The sequence below is a fragment of the Aegilops tauschii genome, chromosome 7 (genome assembly GCF_002575655.3).
Source record: "Aegilops tauschii subsp. strangulata cultivar AL8/78 chromosome 7, Aet v6.0, whole genome shotgun sequence".
Classification (NCBI taxonomy): Eukaryota; Viridiplantae; Streptophyta; class Magnoliopsida; order Poales; family Poaceae; genus Aegilops; species Aegilops tauschii.
The window spans coordinates 564,048,700-564,068,310 of NC_053041.3; the positions used below are offsets into that span (position 1 = coordinate 564,048,700).

The following is a 19,611-nucleotide window of genomic DNA, read 5'->3' on the forward strand; positions in this document are numbered from 1 at the left end:
CTGGCTCTGCCGCGTAGACGTCCCCGAGTGCACGCTTACGCTTCCTTTTGGGGATGTGTGTAGCGTATATCATGTTCACCATTTTGACTTGAGGGGGAAACTTCTTCTGCCCCCCAGTGTTCGGCTGCCGGGGCTCTTCGTCCTCGTCCTCACTTTGTGATCCCTTTTGTTTGTTTTCGGCATTTAACTTGCCAGCCTGCTTGAAAACCCAACAATCCCTGTTGGTATTATTGACTTGCTTGTCCGGGGTGCCGTGTATCTGGCACGGACGGTCGAGTATGCGGTCTAGGCTGGAAGGTCCTTCATTATTTCTTTTATAGGGCTTCTTCCGCTTGCCGGAATTGGAGCCAGCGAATCCGGCGTTGATTGTTGCGTCATCGGTGTTGTTGTCATTGCTTCGGTGTTTGTGTCTGTTGCGCCGGATCTTGCCAGTGCTATTCTTGGCCTCCGAGGGGTCTGTCTCGCTGGCTGTGTTGTTACTACGGGCCAACCAACTGTCCTCTCCCGCGCAAAAGCGGGTCATGAGTGCCGTCACGGCTGCCATTCGTCCCGGATGCCGTGTTTGAAGGCTGCCAAGGTCTCGGCATCCGGACAATCAACGATCTGGTTCTTTTTGGTTAGGAACCTAGTCCAGAATTTTCTGGCTGATTCTCCAGGTTGTTGAACTATGTGGCTTAGATCATCAGCGTCTGGTGGCCGGACATATGTTCCTTGGAAGTTGTCTAGGAAAGCTTCCTCCAAGTCCTCCCAGCTGCCGATAGAATTTTCAGGCAGGCTGTTAAGCCAGTGCCGAGCTGGCCCTTTGAGCTTGAGTGGGAGGTATTTAGTGGCGTGGAGGTCATCTCCTCGAGCCATGTGGATGTGGAGGATGAAATCCTCGATCCATACTGCGGGATCGATTGTGCTGTCGTATGATTCAATATTGACGGGCTTGAATCCCTCGGGGAATTCGTGATCCAGTACCTCGTCCGTGAAGCAGAGAGGGTGTGCGGCACCTCTGTACTGGGCTGCGTCTCGGCGTAGCTCTGATGGTGTTCGTCTGCGGCATTCGGTCCGGGCATGGTTAGGTTTGTCACGTCCGAATAGGTAGCCATCGTCGTGCCTTGAGGCACGTCCGCGCGATCCATAGATCGATCTTGTATGTCCTGCTTTATTGTCCAGGGTCTGCCGAAGGTCGTATGTGTGACCCCGAACTATTTTGTCTTTATTTTTTTGGGGTCGTGAGGTAGGTTGCTGTTCGGCCTGAGTTGCCGCTTTATCCCGACCGCGCAGTGGCCGGTCGGCCGCCCTGTCTCGACCACGCGGTGGTCGTTCCGCATTATGCGAGGGAGATATGTGTTCCGGTGCCTCCTCATCGAATTGAGGTAGCAGTCTGCGTTTCGGGTAGCTTTTGGCTGGGCGCTTGAGGCCGTATTCTTCGGCTGCCAGGACGTCGGTCCATCTGTCGACGAGCAAGTCTTGTTCGGCTTGAAGCTGCTACTGTTTCTTTTTCAAGCTCCTTGCAGTGGCTATGAGCTGAAGCTTAAAGCGCTCCTGCTCGAGAGGGTCCTCCGGCACAATGATGTCTTCATTGCCGAGGCTTGTCTCCTCTTCGGAGGGTGTATGGTAACTATCGTCCTCCGAGTTATCTTCTATGGCCTGTTCATCAGGGTTGTCTTGCGTGTTGTCATGTTCCTCCTGTTCGGATGCAGCGCCGACTGGATCATTGTTTTCGGCGTCGCCCGGAGTACTTTTTTCTCCGGTGCCGTTGTTTCCATCCTTTGACCGACGAGGCTTAGGATGGCGTTTGGGGCGTCGGCGCTTGGACTGCGTCTCGGAGTGTTTGTTCTTATCTGGCTCTTCTTTGTCGTCGCCAGATCCTTTGGGTGTATCAACCATGTAAACATCGTACGAGGTGGTGGCCGTCCAACGCCCAGTGGATGGCGGGTCTTGGCCTTGCTCATTGTCGGCATCATCGTCCATACCGGTGATGTCTTCGGAGCCATAGTCAAGCACGTCGGTTAAGTCGTCGACGTTGGCTTTGAAGTGGGTGGCGGGTGGGAGGAAAAATTCCTCGTCGTCCGCTTCTAGCTCGAACCGAACATAGTTCAGCTGTGAGTCATCCTCCAAGGACAAGTTCTTCAAAGAATTTAGTACATCACCCAAAGGAGAATGCTGGAAGATGTCTGCGGTGCTAAATTCGAAAATCGATAACCGATCCAGCTCGGTGTCCGCAAGCGCACTTGATCCGGAACGTGTAGCCGGGGACGAGTCTGGAGTTCCATTGACACAAGCATTACAGGATGTCGAGTCCGTGTGCGGCTCCAACGCCGCGGACTTTATGGTTTCGGAGGGGATGATGTGCTTCGGTACTGGGGCCGTTGCAGCCACAGGATTCATCTCCTGGGTGTGCTCCGGTGACAGATTTGAGTCATGTTCATCCGAGAGAAAGGGAGCGATCGCCGCGGTCTCAAATCCATCGAAGATCAAGTCTCCACGGATATCCGCGACGTAGTTCAAGCTTCCAAATCTGACCTGATGGCCAGGGGTGTAGCTATCGAACTGCTCCAGATGGCCAAGTGAGTTGGCCTGCAGTACGAAGCCGCCGAATACAAAAAAAATTCCGGGGAGAAAGATTTCTCCCAGAACGACGCCATTACCGACGATTGAAGGGGCCATCGAGCCTTCTGTCGACGGCACAGTGGAACTCTCAATGAAAGCACCAATGTCGGTGTCAAAACTGGCGGATCTCGGGTAGGGGGTCCCGAACTATGCGTCTAGGATCGATGGTAACAGGAGACGGGGGACACAATGTTTTACCCAGGTTCGGGCCCTCTCTGTGGAGGTAATACCCTACTTCTTGCTTGATTGATCTTGATGAATATGAGTGTTACAAGAGTTGATCTACCACGAGATCGTAATGGCTAAACCCTAGAAGTCTAGCCTATGAGTATATGGTAATGAATTTGTCCTATCCGGACTATGCCCTCCAGTTTATATAGACACCGGAGATATCTAGGGTTATATGGAGTCAGTTACATAGGAGGAAATCTTCACAATCGGTCGCCTAGCTTGCCTTCCACGCCAAGTATAGTCCAATCCGGATACGGGTATAGTCTTCGGCCTTCATGTCTTCATAGCCCATCAGTCCGGCCCAACAGATAACAGTCCGGACACCCGAGGACCCCTTAGTCCAGGACTCCCTCAACCTCCGCGCCGGCCGTCGCTCCCTGCCTCACGCGCGATCTCGCCCTGATCGCTCCTGCCCGCTCCCTCAATCTCGCCCGCCAACCGCGTCGCCTCCGATCGATCCCGCCCGTTACCCGCTCCCGCCCGCTTCTCATGCCCGCTACCCGCTCCTGCCCGCTAACCCGGTCGCCAGGCGCCCGCCAGCCGCTCCTCCCGTCGCCTGCCCGCCGAGCCGCTTCCAGCCGCGCCGCCAGCAGCTTTCAGCCGAGCCGCCAGCCGCTTTCAGGCGAGCCGCCTCCAGGCGATCCCGCCGCCCACGCCCGGTCCTGCGCCTGCTGCCGCCGCTCTAGCCGAGTCGCCCGCACCGTCCCATTTCTGCCATGTCGTCCGTCACCTCCTTCGCGTCCACCAACTCCAACCCATTCGCCGACGCCAACCCTCCCGACGTCACCGACATCCGCAACCTCCACATCTTTGAGCGGGTGCCGGTTCGTCCCTCGCAGGCGGACTCCTCGTACTACACGTGAAGGACGTATTTTTCCTTCGTGTTCCGGGAGTATCATCCCATCGACCACGTGGATGGCACCGTCGACTCCAGCCTCGTCCCCGAGTTCCATGACTAGTCCACCATCGACACCACGATCATCCGCTGGTTCTTCCTCACCATAACGCCGGAGCTCTTCCAGACGGTCGTGTGATATGTCCATTTTGCATCATGCTTTTATATCGATATTTATTGCATTATGGGCTGTTATTACACGTTATGCCACAATACTTATGCCTATTCTCTCTTATTTTACAAGGTTTACATGACGAGGGAGAATGCCGGCAGCTGGAATTCTGGGCTGGAAAAGGAGCAAATATTAGAGACCTATTCTGCACAACTCCAAAAGTCCTGAAACTCCACGGAAGTCATTTTTGGAAATAATAAAAAATACCGAGCGAAGAAAATACCAGAGGGGGCCCACACCCTGGCCACGAGGGTGGGGGGCGCGCCCTACCCCCTGGGCGCGCCCCCTGCCTCGTGGGCCCCTTGGCAGGCCTCCGGTGCCCATCTTCTGCTATATGAAGTCTTTCATCCGAGAAAAAATCATAAGCAACCTTGCGGGACGAAACACCACCGCCACGAGGCGGAACCTTGGCGGAACCAATCTAGGGCTCCGGCAGAGCTGTTCTGCCGGGGAAACTTCCCTCCGAGAGGGGGAAATCATCTCCATCGTCATCACCGTTAATCCTCTCATCAGGAGGGGGTCAACCTCCATCAACATCTTCACCAGCACCATCTCCTCTAAAACCCTAGTTCATCTCTTGTATCCAATCTTTGTCCCAAAGCCTCAGATTGGTACATGTGGGTTGTTAGTAGTGTTGATTACTCCTTGTAGTTGATGCTAGTTGGTTTATTTGGTGGAAGATCATATGTTCAGATCCATTATGCATATTAATACCCCTCGGATTATGAACATGAATATGATTTGTGAGTAGTTACGTTTGTTCCTGAGGACATGGGAGAAGTCTTGCTATTAGTAGTCATGTGAATTTGGTATTCGTTCGATATTTTGATGAGATGTATGTTGTCTCTCCTCTAGTGGTGTTATGTGAATGTCGACTACATGACACTTCACCATTGTTTGGGCCTAGAGGAAGGCATTGGGAAGTAATAAGTAGATGATGGGTTGCTAGAGTGACAGAAGCTTAAACCCTAGTTTATGAGTTGCTTCGTAAGGGGCTGATTTGGATCCATATGTTTCATGCTATGGTTAGGTTTACCTTAATACTTCTTTTGTAGTTGCGGATACTTGCAATAGGGGTTAATCATAAGTGGGATGCTTGTCCAAGAAAGGACAGCACCCAAACACCGGTCCACCCACATATCAAATTATCAAAGTACCAAACGCGAATCATATGAACGTGATGAAAACTAGGTTGACGATAATTCCCATGTGTCCTCGGGAGCGTTTTCCTTCATATAAGAAATTGTCCAGGCTTGTCCTTTGCTACAAAAAGGATTGGGCCACCTTGCTTCACTTTACTTACACTTGTTACTTGTTACTCGTTACAAATTACCTTATCACAAAACTATCTGTTAGCGATAATTTCAGTGCTTGCAGGGAATACCTTGCCGAAAACTGCTTATCATTTCCTTCTGCTCCTCGTTGGGTTTGACACTCTTACTTATCGAAAGGACTACAATAGATCCCCTATACTTGTGGGTCATCAAGACTCTTTTCTGGCGCCATTGCCGGGGAGTGAAGCGCCTTTGGTAGGTGGAATTTGGTAAGGAAAAATTTATATAGTGTGCTGAAATTTACTGTCACTTGTTACTATGGAAAACAATCCCGTGAGGGGTTTGTTCGGGGTAACTTCACCCCGTCCGAAACCACAATTAGCCACCCCTCAACCTACTGAACCTACTGAAAATGTTTACTTTGAAATTCCTTCGGGTATGATAGAGAAACTGCTAGCTAATCCTTTTGTAGGAGATGGAACATTGCATCCCGATTTACACTTAATCTATGTGGATGAAGTTTGTGGATTATTTAAGCTTGCAGGTATGCCCGATGATGTTATCAAGAAGAAGGTCTTCCCTTTATCTTTGAAGGGAGAGGCATTGACATGGTATAGGCTATGTGATGATATGGGATCATGGGACTACAAGCGATTGAAATTGGAATTTCATCAGAAGTTTTATCCTATGCATCTTGTTCATCGTGATCGTAATTTTATATATAATTTTTGGCCTCACGAAGGAGAAAGCATCGCTCAAGCTTGGGGGAGGCTTAAGTCAATGTTATATTCATGCCCCAATCATGAGCTCTCAAGAGAAATGATTATTCAAAAAATTTATGCTCGGCTTTCTCTCAATAATCGCTCCATGCTCGATACTTCTTGTACTGGTTCTTTTATGATGAAGACTATTAAATTCAGATGGGATTTATTGGAGAGAATTAAATGCAACTCTGAAGATTGGGATCTCGACGAAGGTAAGGAGACAGGTATAACACCTAAGTTTGTTTGTGTTAAATCGTTTATGGATACCGATGCTTTCCGTGAGTTTAGCACTAAATATGGACTTGACTCTGAGATAGTATCTTCTTTCTGTGAATCATTTGCTACTCATGTTGATCTCCCTAAGGAGAAGTGGTTTAAATATAATCCTCCCATTGAAGTAAAAGTAGTTGCACCTATTAAAGTTGAAGAAAAGACTATCACTTATAATGATCCTATTGTTCCTACTGCTTATGTTGAGAAACCACCTTTCCCTGTTATAATAAAGGATCATGCTAAAGCTTCAACTGTAGTCAACAAAAGTAATATTAGGACACACAAACCCCCTGAGCAAGTTAAAGTTGAACCTAAAATTTCTATGGTTAAAGATCTATTGGCTGATAATATCGATGGGCATGTTATTTACTTCTGTAATGAGACTGCTAGAATTGCTAAACCTTGTGCTAAAGATAAACATAGACCTGTGGTAGGAATGCCTGTTATTTCTATTAAAATAGGAGATCATTGTTATCATGGCTTGTGTGTTATATATGGGTGCTAGTGCTAATGCAATACCTCATTCTTTATACGAAGAAATTATGCATGATATTGCACCTGCTGAGATAGAAGATATCGATGTTACCATTAAGCTTGCCAATAGAGATACTATTTCACCGACTGGGATTGTTAGAGATGTTGAAGCCTTCTGTGGGAAGGTTAAATATCCTGCTGATTTTCTTGTTCTTGGTTCTCCACAAGATAGCTTTTTTCCCATCATATTTGGTAGACCCTTCATGAACACTGTTAATGCTAGGATAGACTGTGAAAAGGATGTTGTTACTATTGGTTTGGTGATATGTCTCATGAGGAATTGCCTAGTAAAGGTGAAATTATTGGTCTTGCTTCTATTGCCGTGCCTCCCAATGATCCTTTAGAACAATATTTGCTCGACCATGAAAATGATATGTTTATGAATGAAACAAGGGAAATAGATGAAGTATTCTTTAAACAGGGACCTATTCTGAAACACAACTTGCCTGTTGAAATTCTAGGGGATCCTCCTCCACCCAAGGGTGATCCCGTGTTTGAGCTTAAACCATTACCTGATACTCTTCTTGATGAAAAGAAGATATATCATGTTATTATTAGTGCTAACCTTTCAGAGAAGGAGAAAGACAAATTATTGAAAACTCTGAAGAAGCACCGAGCTGCTATTGGATATACTCTTGATGATCTAAAGGGCATTAGTCCCACTCACTACAACAGGAACCCACCTTCAGCAATGCATCCATGCATTGTCGTATGTCCATATGTGCGTTGCTAAGGTCTACACCAACGGATTACCATGCATTGCCGTTGGTGGTGTTGCAAGGGTCTACAACAACGTATATACATCCGTTGGTAAACCACGTGCAGAAGTATTGCAAAATAGCAATGTATAGAGCTGAAGCGTAACAACGCTTCATATGCGTTGGTGGCTACCACACACAAACAAGTTTCAAATGGACATACCATATCATTTCCACGACTAGATGCTTTGACATATATGAACAACTTAATGGTATTTTATATACTGTGAACCAAAAATATTATTCCAATGCCAATGGATAGGAGCGACAATACAATAAGTAGGAATCCTCATAATATATTAAACAGGATGTGTTGCATTACAAAGAACACGATACAAATATTACATATGTGAAACCATCTAGTACTGGCCTAATTCTTGATCATTCAATCAACTATAGTGTTTGAAACATTACACTTCAAAATGACATTCTAATTATCTAGTAAAATCGCCATTCTTGACCTTGCAATCAACATCCATGCATCTTGAATTTATCTTGGCAGTCTAGAACAACAAAGGAATGAGATTAGTAACCTATGATAGAGAATTACAACAAAGCAGAAAGTTATGGAGGAACCAAAGAAAGGTTGAGGGTCATGACATTAGTAGCTCTGTATGTAGAAAAGGGGAGTACTAGCCTACATATGACAATCACTATTGATCCTTGTTTTCATCTGAACAAAATGCTATGTGTCGATTGAGTAACATAAACCTCAAATGCATACTAAGACATGAGGTACCCCCTTGGAAATAAAATCATGTAATGACATACCACACATCTTTCGTTTGGTAAGAAAGATCTACAGTTCTCCACAAAATAAAAGTAGATGCAAGATTTCAACAAATCAAAAATACTGTAGTTAAATAAAGTAATTCACACTAGGCTAAATTTAGCTGTGTCTAAATTAGGTATTGTGATACATGCTCACAAATATGACTTACCAAGACATTGATTTATATATACATGTGGGGCTAACTAATAATGTGAATACAAAACTTTTTCAATAGGAGTTTATTAGTAAAAATTCAGATGCAGCCTATATCTGTGTACTAATTTTTTATTTTTTTTGCATCTGCATCAACTTACTATATGAATCATCATAATAAACACTAGCAGAAGGGACATCACCATGCTATGAAGTACAAACATAGAGACTTCAAGTCTTGAACATTTCTGTAAACTGACAACATTCTATTCTCTCAATTGCGGCTTGCACAAGTTCTGAATACCCACAGCTCGTTCAGCTCAGAATCTGCATAGTAAAACACTGAGATCTTTGAACAATTGCATGGGGCTATTAATTTTGAACCATCAGCATGTATTTACTATAGTAATGATTATCCAAACATTATATATATTAACAATGATATGAATTCTGGAACCAACTGAGTGACAATAGGTAACCAATAATCTTGATTATATATAGTTGAATATTTCAATTTCCTAAAGGCTTCAATTTCTTTTTTAGGGGCTCTTTATGTAAGTGTTGATTTTTATATCTCCTAATTGCAGTATGCACAAGTCCAGAAGATATACCTGTTAAGATAAAGAACAAACAAACACATGTTGGCTGAAGCACATAGTCAACTTCGGAACCCTATGAGGGAAGATGAAACTAAAGATTATACAATAAAAAGAAATATTATGAGATATAGATGCATGTGGGCTTATTCCTATAGTACTACAGAAGCGTGTGGCAGATATCAGTAAGGATTCATAACACTGGTAAGGAGATTTTTTGTCTCTTGAAAATCATGATGTTATACATAATAGTGCTGACCTATTAACTGATACTTGAAAAAATGTTCTCTGATGACATGGTCATAGGCTATTAACTAGGATATCTGCAGGTACTGTCGACTTATTTAACTAATCTACCATGATCCTCCTCACAAAAATTAATTAATTATCCACACACGTAGAATCAATAAAATTAGAGCCTAATGCATCACAAGAAAGAACTATTGATGAAAAGCTACAAAAATTATTCCTGAATGAACAGGTACAGAGCACAGGCAAATGGTGAATCGCTCAACCACAGAAGAAAAAATTCTACCTATGAACATCTCAAACTGGGGTGACAATATGCTTCTAGATGTTACATTGATGATTGATTGCAAATTGTTGTAATTGTCTGCAATTAGAGAAGAACTCTGGTGCAACATAAAGGTAGCAGATATAGTAATAACACAAGGGATCTTACAGGTGGTAATTTTGAGCCTGTAACCACATAAGCGTTGTTGTCTCTGCAGGTTGTAGATAAACCCATTGGAATGTGAACTTCCTACATAAAACTTACCGTGTTATAATCTTTAGGAAACAGGGTAAATTTGTCAAAAATATGCTGAAAAAATCTAGCAGAAAATGAAAGAAGTCGTCGATAAGTCTAAATGATGTATGCTGCTTCAAAATGATTTTTCGATCCGGGACAGTTGCCATTATCTCGTCATTGTACAAACATTATTCGAAGGATGAGGTCCTTACTGAACCATCTGGCATCGGTCGAGAAGTCGAGGACTCGATGTGGAACATCACGGTCTAGCCTGAGCCGGCAGGCGCGCGCGCGCATACGCGGGGTAGTGGGCAGACAAACGGGAGGAGACGTGGGAGCCGCGCTAGCAAACCGTGGCGGCTAGGGTTCCTGTGGGGGCGCGTACAGGGGCGTGGATGATGTCGCCGCGGCAATGGATCGGACGAGAGCAGTGAGGGGTTCCTGAGACCATGAGTGGGTGCGCAGGGGAGCGGAGGACGTTGCGGCAGTTGGGGATCGAAGGAGAGCAGTAACGAGCAGCCGGGAGGTTGGGCGGCGGCGCGGAGGAACTCGCCGTGGCAAAGGAACAGAGGAAAACAGTAAGGGGGGATGGGCTGGTGAGCGGCGGCGCAGAAGAGCACTGGATCTAGCCGGAGTCCGCGGTTGTGGCGGCAGCTTTGTGGTCACGAAGCTCATGAGAGAGGTGGTTGATATAATAAGAGATTTAACTCTTTTTTTGTCACCCGCAAAAAGAACTCTTTTTTGTTGCGTGATATTTGGGCGGGGTGGTACTTCCAGATAACGTGGAGATGAGTACGGGGAGGTTATGTCTTCGAAGGAGGTGGGAGGTGGACCACCGACAACACATGTTATCTTTCGTTGCTACATATCCGTTGTTAAAAGTGGGTTTTTGTTGTAGTGACCCTATGCCAACATAATATAAATTTGGAGAAAGACGCCAAACCAGTTATTGATCACCAACGACGGCTAAATCCTAAGATGAAAGAAGTGGTAAGAAAGGAAATATTAAAGCTCCTTGAGGCAGGTATAATTTATGCCGTTGCTGATAGTCAGTGGGTAAGTCATGTCCATTGTGTCCCTAAGAAGGGAGGTATTACTATCGTTCCTAATGATAAAGATGAATTGATCCCACAAAGAATTGTTACAGGTTATAGGATGATAATTGATTTCCGCAAACTAAATAAAGCTACTAAAAAGATCATTACCCTTTGCCTTTTATTGATCAAATGCTAGAAAGATTATCCAAACATACACATTTTTGCTTTCTAGATAGTTACTCTGGTTTCTCTCAAATACCTGCGTCAGTTGAGGATCAAGAAAAGACCACTTTTACTTGCCCGTTCAGTACTTTTGCTTATAGATGTATGCCTTTTGGTTTATGTAATGCACCTGCTACCTTTCAAAGATGCATGATGGCTATATTATTTGACTTTTGTGAAAAGATTTGTGAGGTTTTCATGGATGATTTCTCCGTTTATGGATCCTCTTTTGATGATTGCTTGAGCAACCTTAATCGAGTTTTGCAGAGATGTGAAGAAACTAATCTTTTCTTGAATTGGGAGAAATGCCACTTTATGGTTAATGAAGGCATTGTCTTGGGACATAAAATTTCTGAAAGAGGTATTGAAGTTGATAAAGCTAAAGTTGATGCTATTGAAAAGATGTCGTGTCCTAAGGACATCAAAGGTATAAAAAGTTTTCTTGGTCATGCCGGTTTTTATAGGAGGTTCATTAATGACTTCTCAAAAATTTCTTGGACTGTGTCTAATCTCTTACAAAAAGATATACCTTTATTCTTTGATGATGATTGTGTAGAAGCATTTGAAATACTTAAGAAAGTTTTGATTTCTGCACCTATTGTTCAGCCACCTGATTGGAATTTACCTTTTGAAATTATGTGTGATGCTACTGATTATGCTGTAGGTGCTGTTTTAGGGCAAAGAGTTGATAAGAAATTAAATGTTATTCAATATGCTAGTAAAACTCTAGACAATGCCCGGAGAAATTATGCTACTACCCAAAAAGAATTTTTAGCAGTTGTTTTTGCTTGTGATAAGTTCAGACCTTATATTGTTGATTCTAAACTAACTATTCACACTGATCATGCTGCTATTAAGTATCTTATGGAAAAGAAAGATGCTAAACCTAGACTTATTATATGGGTTCTCCTGCTACAAGAATTTAATTTACATATTATTGATAGAAAGGGAGCTGAGAACCCCGTTGCAGACAACTTGTCTAGGTTAGAGAATGTTCTTGATGACCCACTACCTATTTATGATAGCTTTCCTGATGAACAATTAGCTGTCATAAATGCTTCTCGCACTACTCCATGGTATGCTGATTATGCTAATTACATTGTTGCTAAATTTATACCACCTAGTTTCACATACCAGCAAAAGAAAACGTTTTTCTATGATTTGAGACATTACTTTTGGGATGACCCACATCTTTATAAAGAAGGAGTAGATGGTGTTATTAGACGTTGTATACCTGAGCATGAACAGGAACAGATCCTACGCAAGTGTCACTCCGAAGCTTATGGAGGACACCACGCTGGAGATAGAACTGCACATAAGGTATTGCAATCCGGTTTTTATTGGCCTATTCTCTTCAAGGATGCCTGTAAGTTTGGCTTATCATGTGATGAATGCCAAAGAATTGGTAATATTAGTAGACGTCAAGAAATCCCTATGAATTATTCACTTGTTATTGAACCATTTGATGTTTGGGGCTTTGATTATATGGGATCGTTTCATTTCTCTAATGGATATACACATATTTTAGTTGCTGCTGATTATGTTACTAAGTGGGTAGAGGCTATTCCAACTAGTAGTGCTGATCATAACACCTCTATTAAGATGCTTAAAGAAGTTATTTTTCCGAGGTTTGGAGTCCCTAGATATTTAATGACTGATGGTGGTTCACATTTTATTCATGGTGCCTTTCGTAAAATGCTTGCTAAATATGATGTTAATCATAGAATTGCATCCCCTTATCACCCACAGTATAGTGGTCAAGTAGAGTTGAGTAATAGAGAGCTCAAATTAATTTTGCAAAAGACTGTTAATAGATCTAGGAAGAATTGGTCCAAGAAACTTGATGATGCATTATGGGCCTATAGAACTGCATATAAAAATCCTATGGGTATGTCTCCGTATAAGATGGTTTATGGAAAAGCATGTCACTTACCTCTCGAACTAGAACATAAGAGATATTGGGCTATTTAAGAGCTCAATTATGATTTCAAACTTCCGGTGAAAAGAGGCTATTTGACATTAGCTCACTTGATGAATGGAGAACTCAGGCCTACGAGAATGCCAAACTGTTTAAAGAAAACGTTAAAAGATGGCATGACAAAAGGATACAAAAGTGTGAGTTTAATGTAGGTGATTATGTGTTGCTATTCAACTCTCGTTTAAGATTTTTTGCAGGAAAACATCTCTCTAAATGGGAAGGTCCTTACGTTATCGAGGAGGTCTATCATTACGGTGCCATAAACCACTTCGAAGGCACAAATCCGAAGGTGGTGAAGGGTCAAAGAATCAAACATTATATTTCAGGTAATCCTATAAATGTTGAAACCAATATTATTGAAACCGTAACCCCGGAGGAATACATAAGGGACACTTTCCGGAACGTTTTAGACTCCGAAAAGGAATAGGTACGTGGTACAGTAAGTAAACCGACTCCAAAACAGTTCTAATGGCAATTTTTCTCCGTTTTGGGAAATTAAGAAGTAGTCCGGGAAGGACACGAGGCGTCCACGAGGGTGGAGGGCGCGCCCTACCCCCCTGGGCGCGCCCCCTGCCTCGTGGGCACCTCGTGTGCTCTCCGGATTCCGTTTTCTTGCACGATACTTCTTTTGGTCGGTAAAAATTCATTATATAATCTCCCAAAGGTTTTGACCACCGTACCACGCAAATATCCTCTGTTTTTGTTTCAAGCTATTTCTGCCGCAGATTAGAGCAAGATGTCTTCTCAAGAGTCAGTCGGGGAGAGTCGGGTGTCTCATCCGACACTAGGTCCAGGGGCAAATAGTGATCCCTATCACTTTGGGCCCTCAACGGAGGAAGAGATGGAAGCTGACTTAAAAAGGATAGATGCCATGGAGGAGGATCAAGAGGTTACTTCTCGTTTCCGGGCAGGATTCACGATGGGGGAACTACAGAGCTCAGCTATCCCAAACTCGGTCATCCCCTCCAGTGTTAAATTTCTCTCTTATGAAAATATGAAAAAGAGTGTTACTTGTTCTCCCGCAGCTATGCAGCATCCATGGGTGCAAGGAGCTTTAACCATCACGGGTAAGCTCCGTAAGGAAATAATGGATCTTAAGAGGCAACTCAACAAGCTCGAGGAGGAGAATCGTATCCTCAGGGGTATCATAGCCAAGAATACACATCACCACCCCCGAAGAAAGAGACATAATCACATGGGTATGGGCACTTCCCTTGGCAACTGCCAAGCTTGGGGGAGGTGCCCCGGTATCGTATCACCATCACACTCTTATGTGTACCGTTTTTCTTAGTTCGATCCTTTTGGCAATATCTTGATCTAGTAGAATAAAGTTTTAGTATGATTTAGTTTTGAGTTTTGCCTTATGATCCCTTCTATGTAATCGAGTTCGTGAGCTATATATAATAAAGATTAGTGTTGAGTCAAGGGCTTGATTATCTTGCTATGATCTTGAGGGAATAAAATAAAAAGAAAGAATAAAAAGAAATAAAGAGATCATATTGATCTTATGGAGAGTAATGACTTCACATATAAAGAGTATGATGAATAAAATTTATTGAGAGTTGACAAACCCAGTTTTGGTCATCGTTGCAATTAATAGGAAGTAATAGAAAAAGAGAGGTTTTCACATATAAATACACTATCTTGGACATCTTTTATGATTGTGAGCACTCATTAAAATATGACATGTTAAAGAGTTGATGTTGTACAAGGAAGACAACATAATGGGTTATGTTTTCTAATATCCGAAATAAAGTATATTGTCATGGATCATCCAACATGTTGAGCTTGCCTTTCCCCCTCATGCTAGCCAATTCTGTGCACCAAGTAGAGATACTACTTGTGCTTCCGAATACCCTTAAAACTAGTTTTGCCATGAGAGTCCACCTTACCTACCTATGGATTGAGTAAGATCCTTCAAGTAAGTTGTCATCGGTGTATGCAATAAAAATTGCTCTCTAAATATGTATGACTTATTAGTGTGGAGAAAATACGCTTTATACGATCTTGTGATGTGGAAGAAATAAAAGCGACGGACTGCATAATAAAGGTCCATATCACAAGTGGCAATATAAAGTGACGTTCTTTTGCATTAAGATTTCATGCATCCAACCATGAAAGCGCATGACAACCTCTGCTTCCCTCTGCGAAGGGCCTATCTTTTACTTTTGTATTATTCCTTATGCAAGAGTCATGGTGATCTTCACCTTACCTTTTTACATTTTATCCTTTGGCAAACACATTGTGTTGGAAAGATCCTCATATATATATCCAATTGGATGTAAGTTAGCACGAATTATTATTGTTGACATTACCCTTGAGGTAAAAGGTTGGGAGGCAACACTATGAGCCCCTATATTTTTCTGTGTCCGATTAGAACTCCATGCCCATAAGTATTGCGTGAGTGTTAGCAATTGTGAAAGACTAAATGATAGTTGAGTATGTGGACTTGCTGAAAAGATCTTATATTGACTCTTTCCGATGTTATGATAAATTGCAATTGCCTCAATGAATGAGATTATAGTTTGTTGGTTTTCAATGAAGTTTCCGATTCATATTTTACATTGTGAATAGATTATTACTTGAGCATAAGAAATCATATGATTATATGTGTATGTTGCTGTTATAAGAATGATCATGATGCCCTCATGTCCATATTTTATTTTAGCGACACCTCTATCTCTAAACATGTGGACATATTTATCGTTATCGGCTTCCGCTTGAGGACAAGTGAGGTCTAAGCTTGGGGGAGTTGATACGTCCATTTGCATCATGCTTTTATATCGATATTTATTGCATTATGGGCTGTTATTACACGTTGTGCCACAATACTTATGCCTATTCTCTCTTATTTTACAAGGTTTACATGACGAGGGAGAATGCCAGCAGCTGGAATTCTGGGCTAGAAAAGGAGCAAATATTAGAGACCTATTCTGCAAAACTCCAAAAGTCCGGAAACTCCACGGAAGTCATTTTTGGAAATAATAAAAAATACCGAGCGAAGAGAATACCAGAGGGGGCCCACACCCTAGCCACGAGAATGGGGGCGCACTACTAGAAAAATGGCTATAGCCAATATCCCTATTAGTGGCGCACCATGGTGGTGGTGCGCCACTGCTATATATATATAGCAGTGGCGCACCAGAAGCAGGTGCGCCATTGTTATTTTTCTAGTAGTGGCGCACCTTTAGTCCAATGCGCCATTGCTATTTTTTCCCCGGGTCCACCCCCTTCTCCAGGTTTACCAATGGCGCACCTTTGCCAGGTGCGCCATTGCTATTTTAGATAGCAACGGCGCATCTAGCAAAGGTGCGCCATTGGTAAGCCAGGGGAGGTGGGCATTTTTTTTTGTAGCAATGGCGCACCAGGTGGTGCGCCATTGCTATGTGCTGCACCGACCGGCCCTGATTCGAGAGAATCCAATCCAACCAAAGCAACACAACACAACACAACGCTTCCTCCTCCTCTCCCCTCGAATCGATCCCCTCCAAACCCGCCGCCGCCGGCGTGGACCTCCTATCCCCATCCCCACCAGCGTTCTCGTCTCCTCTAGCCTCACCGTCGACCTCCCGCCCTGCCCTGCATCCCGTCGCCGGCGCCCCCACCCTCTCCCCTCTCCGTCTCTTCCTAGGAGGGAGTGAGGCCTCAGATCCACAGGCCGCGGCAACCACCGCCACCGCGTCCTACTCCTTCCACCCCACCTAGCCGCCCTTCACCTCCACAGCTCTCCGTCCCTCCCTCCCTCCTCGCGCCCGCAGCCATGTCGACCGAGCTCAGGACCCTCTCCTCCAAGACCAAAACGCAGGCAGCAGGCCAGGGCGACTTCAGCACCTCCCTTCTCCTGGACGGCAATTCAGTCGTGTTGGTCGTGCGCCCCCACAACCAGAGAGGAGGGGAGAGGAGGCGGAGATGCTGCTGCTGCACGGGCTGACGGGGAAGAACAAGCAGGCGTGGAAGGAGGGCAAGATCCGCGGCACGGCGGTGCTGGTCAAGAGCGGCGTGCTCGACCTCGGCGACTTCAACTCATCCGTCCTCGACGACGTCCACAAGATCCTCGACGGCCAAGGACGATGGCGTCTCCTTCCATCTCGTCAGCGCCACCGCACCCAACCCCCATAAGCAGTCGCCTCCTCTCCCTTCCTCTCACCCCTGCCCTGCATCTCTGAACTCACCACGCCGTCTCCTTCCCTACACCGCGTGCGTTTTAGTTTTCCTCTTTGCCATTGCAATCTGTACTGTTGATTTCAATCCAAAATAAAAGAACAAGCAGTGCAGATTTGGTTCCTTTTCTTTTCTTGCCGGAGACAATATTTGTAATTTATACATTTTTTATATTTCCAAAAGGGAGATGCAATCAACGATGGCAGGGGAGTCGGTTTTTCCGGGTCACGTTTGAGTGGTCGAACGACTCACAGGGCATCACCAGCACCATTCTGAGTTCTTCCTCAAGACGCCCACCCTCGACGGCGTTCTCGCAACAAGAGTTCTCGCGTGTGTTTCAGTTTGCCTCTGGCGTTCTCGCGACAATCTGTACTAGCTGCCATCTGTATTGATTTTAGTTTTTTTTTAAAGACGATCTGTATTGATTTTGATTCGTTTCCTTTTCTTGGCGGATGCACGACCTGTTTCCTATGTATGTGTAGGTACACTTACTATGTTTTCAAAGTTGGCTGGCACAGAGCAAAGTCATCAATCAATGCCATCTTCCAGTCATTCTTTGTTTATCTGAATCACTCACTGTAATTTGTAGTACTTGGAAATTTACTTGTGGTAGTCTGAAGCTTTATTTTAGTAATATACTTGGAGAATTCCAAATTGATTTTGTGAGCAGACCATGTTGATAAACTATAGCACTTCGTCTTGTCGTTCCTACTCAGACCCCCCCTGCTGACCTGCTTCCTTTACTAATCTAATCAGGGATTGAAGGTTGTCAACAAAGAAAGGAAGAAAGAAAGAAAGATCCATTTCTCCATGGAAGGAGGAAGGGACATCTTGATCGCAAGTGAGTGACTGGAAGCAACCGAGGGAGGTAAGATGCATGCATATTCAACTTGCTGGTTTTCCAAGTTTTTGTTTAATCAACTTGTGGGTCGACACGGTCAGCGTTGCTGGATGGCATGGCATGTCACTCCCGCGCCTCCAAGTCCTGTGTGTAGCAATGGCGCAACTTAGTGGATCCTTTTAATTTAGGATCTACTCTCCTACTCTCTGAATATTGTTTCCGTAAGCTCCATTTTATCTTTAGTTACCTCAACTTGCACAATGTTAAGTGAGTTATCAAAACGGTGAATTAGTGTATTTTGTACAATGTTGGTTAACACTTAACTTGACTATTCTTCATTTTGAAACATTAGCCGGCAACCTCTCCGACATGCTGCTCATGACCACCTCCCCAACCAGATGCTGTTGGTAAGCTCTCTCTTCTCCCCCTCCATCTATTTGCTAAGCACACATGTATGCAAGATGGAAATCCATCTATTTAACTCGATTTTGCTGAAAAATGTTTCTTTTTATCCTGTTGGATGTGTAGGCAGTAGAGGAAGTATGGATGTTAATTTTGTTTCACTCAATAAAATCCTTGTGTGTGCAAATTATGCATTGGCAGTAGGCAGTAGACTTAGCCATTTGTCGATAAAATCCTTGTGTGTGCTAAGTATGGATGTCAATTTTGTTTCACTCAATTTCACTTCTCTGCAATGTTCATTCTCACATATTTCTATCATTCTTTGCAGGGATAAAGTAAAGAAAAAGAAGAAAAGATTACTAGAAGATTAGTTTTAGAATTTTCTTTTATTTCCTTGTAATTTTTCTTTTATTGGATACTTGTAAAGACATTGTAATATTCTTACTATAATAAAAATTATGATTCTATTTCATTTTTTGTTTTTAAATTATTTTTCCTTATAGGTTGTTTTCTGTAAATTTGGATTTTTTTTTTGTTTTCCAAATACATTACTAGTGGCACATTTCAGCCCTTATTAGTGGCGCACCTTCCTTTATTACTAGTGGCGCACCTATAACGCTATTAGTGGCGCACTTAGAGGGAATACCAGTGGAGCACCTAAGGGTTAGTAGTGGCGCACCAGAGGTGCGCCATTGGTATTAATTACTAGTGGTGTGGTACTAGTGGCGCACCAGTAGTGCGCAATTAGTAGGCAAAACTGGTGCGCCGCTAGTAGGTCTTTTCCTAGTAGTGGCACGCCCTACCCCCAGGGGGCGCCCCCTGCCTCATGGGCCCCCTGGCAGGCCTCCGGTGCCCATCTTCTGCTATATGAAGTATTTCATCCGAGAAAAAATCATAAGCAACCTTGCGGGACGAAACACCGCCGCCACGAGGCGGAACCTTGGCAGAACCAATCTGGGGCTCCGGCAGAGCTGTTCTGCCAGGGAAACTTCCCTCCGGGAGGGGGAAATCATTGCCATCGTCATCACCATCAATCCTCTCATCAGGAGGGGGTCAACCTCCAACAACATCTTCACCAGCACCATCTCCTCTAAAACCCTAGTTCATCTCTTGTATCCAATCTTTGTCCCAAAGCCTCAGATTGGTACCTGTGGGTTGCTAGTAGTGTTGATTACTCCTTGTAGTTGATGCTAGTT

The 19,611-nt window shown here is 44.0% G+C and overlaps 2 long non-coding RNA genes across 2 annotated transcripts; one reads left to right on the forward strand and one right to left on the reverse strand.

Annotated features, from left to right (window-relative positions):
* Positions 1 to 7,778: 7,778 nt before the first annotated feature.
* LOC141027782 (uncharacterized) lies at positions 7,779 to 10,449 on the reverse strand. Its single transcript, XR_012189692.1, has 4 exons — positions 9,987 to 10,449; positions 9,706 to 9,786; positions 8,631 to 8,754; positions 7,779 to 8,005 (listed from the first exon to the last, which is right to left on the reverse strand). It is a non-coding gene; the product is annotated as an uncharacterized lncRNA (long non-coding RNA).
* Positions 10,450 to 16,408: 5,959 nt separating this feature from the next.
* LOC120968175 (uncharacterized) lies at positions 16,409 to 18,887 on the forward strand. The gene is made up of 2 exons (XR_012189693.1): positions 16,409 to 18,420; positions 18,744 to 18,887. It is a non-coding gene; the product is annotated as an uncharacterized lncRNA (long non-coding RNA).
* The last annotated feature ends 724 nt before the right edge of the window (positions 18,888 to 19,611 follow it).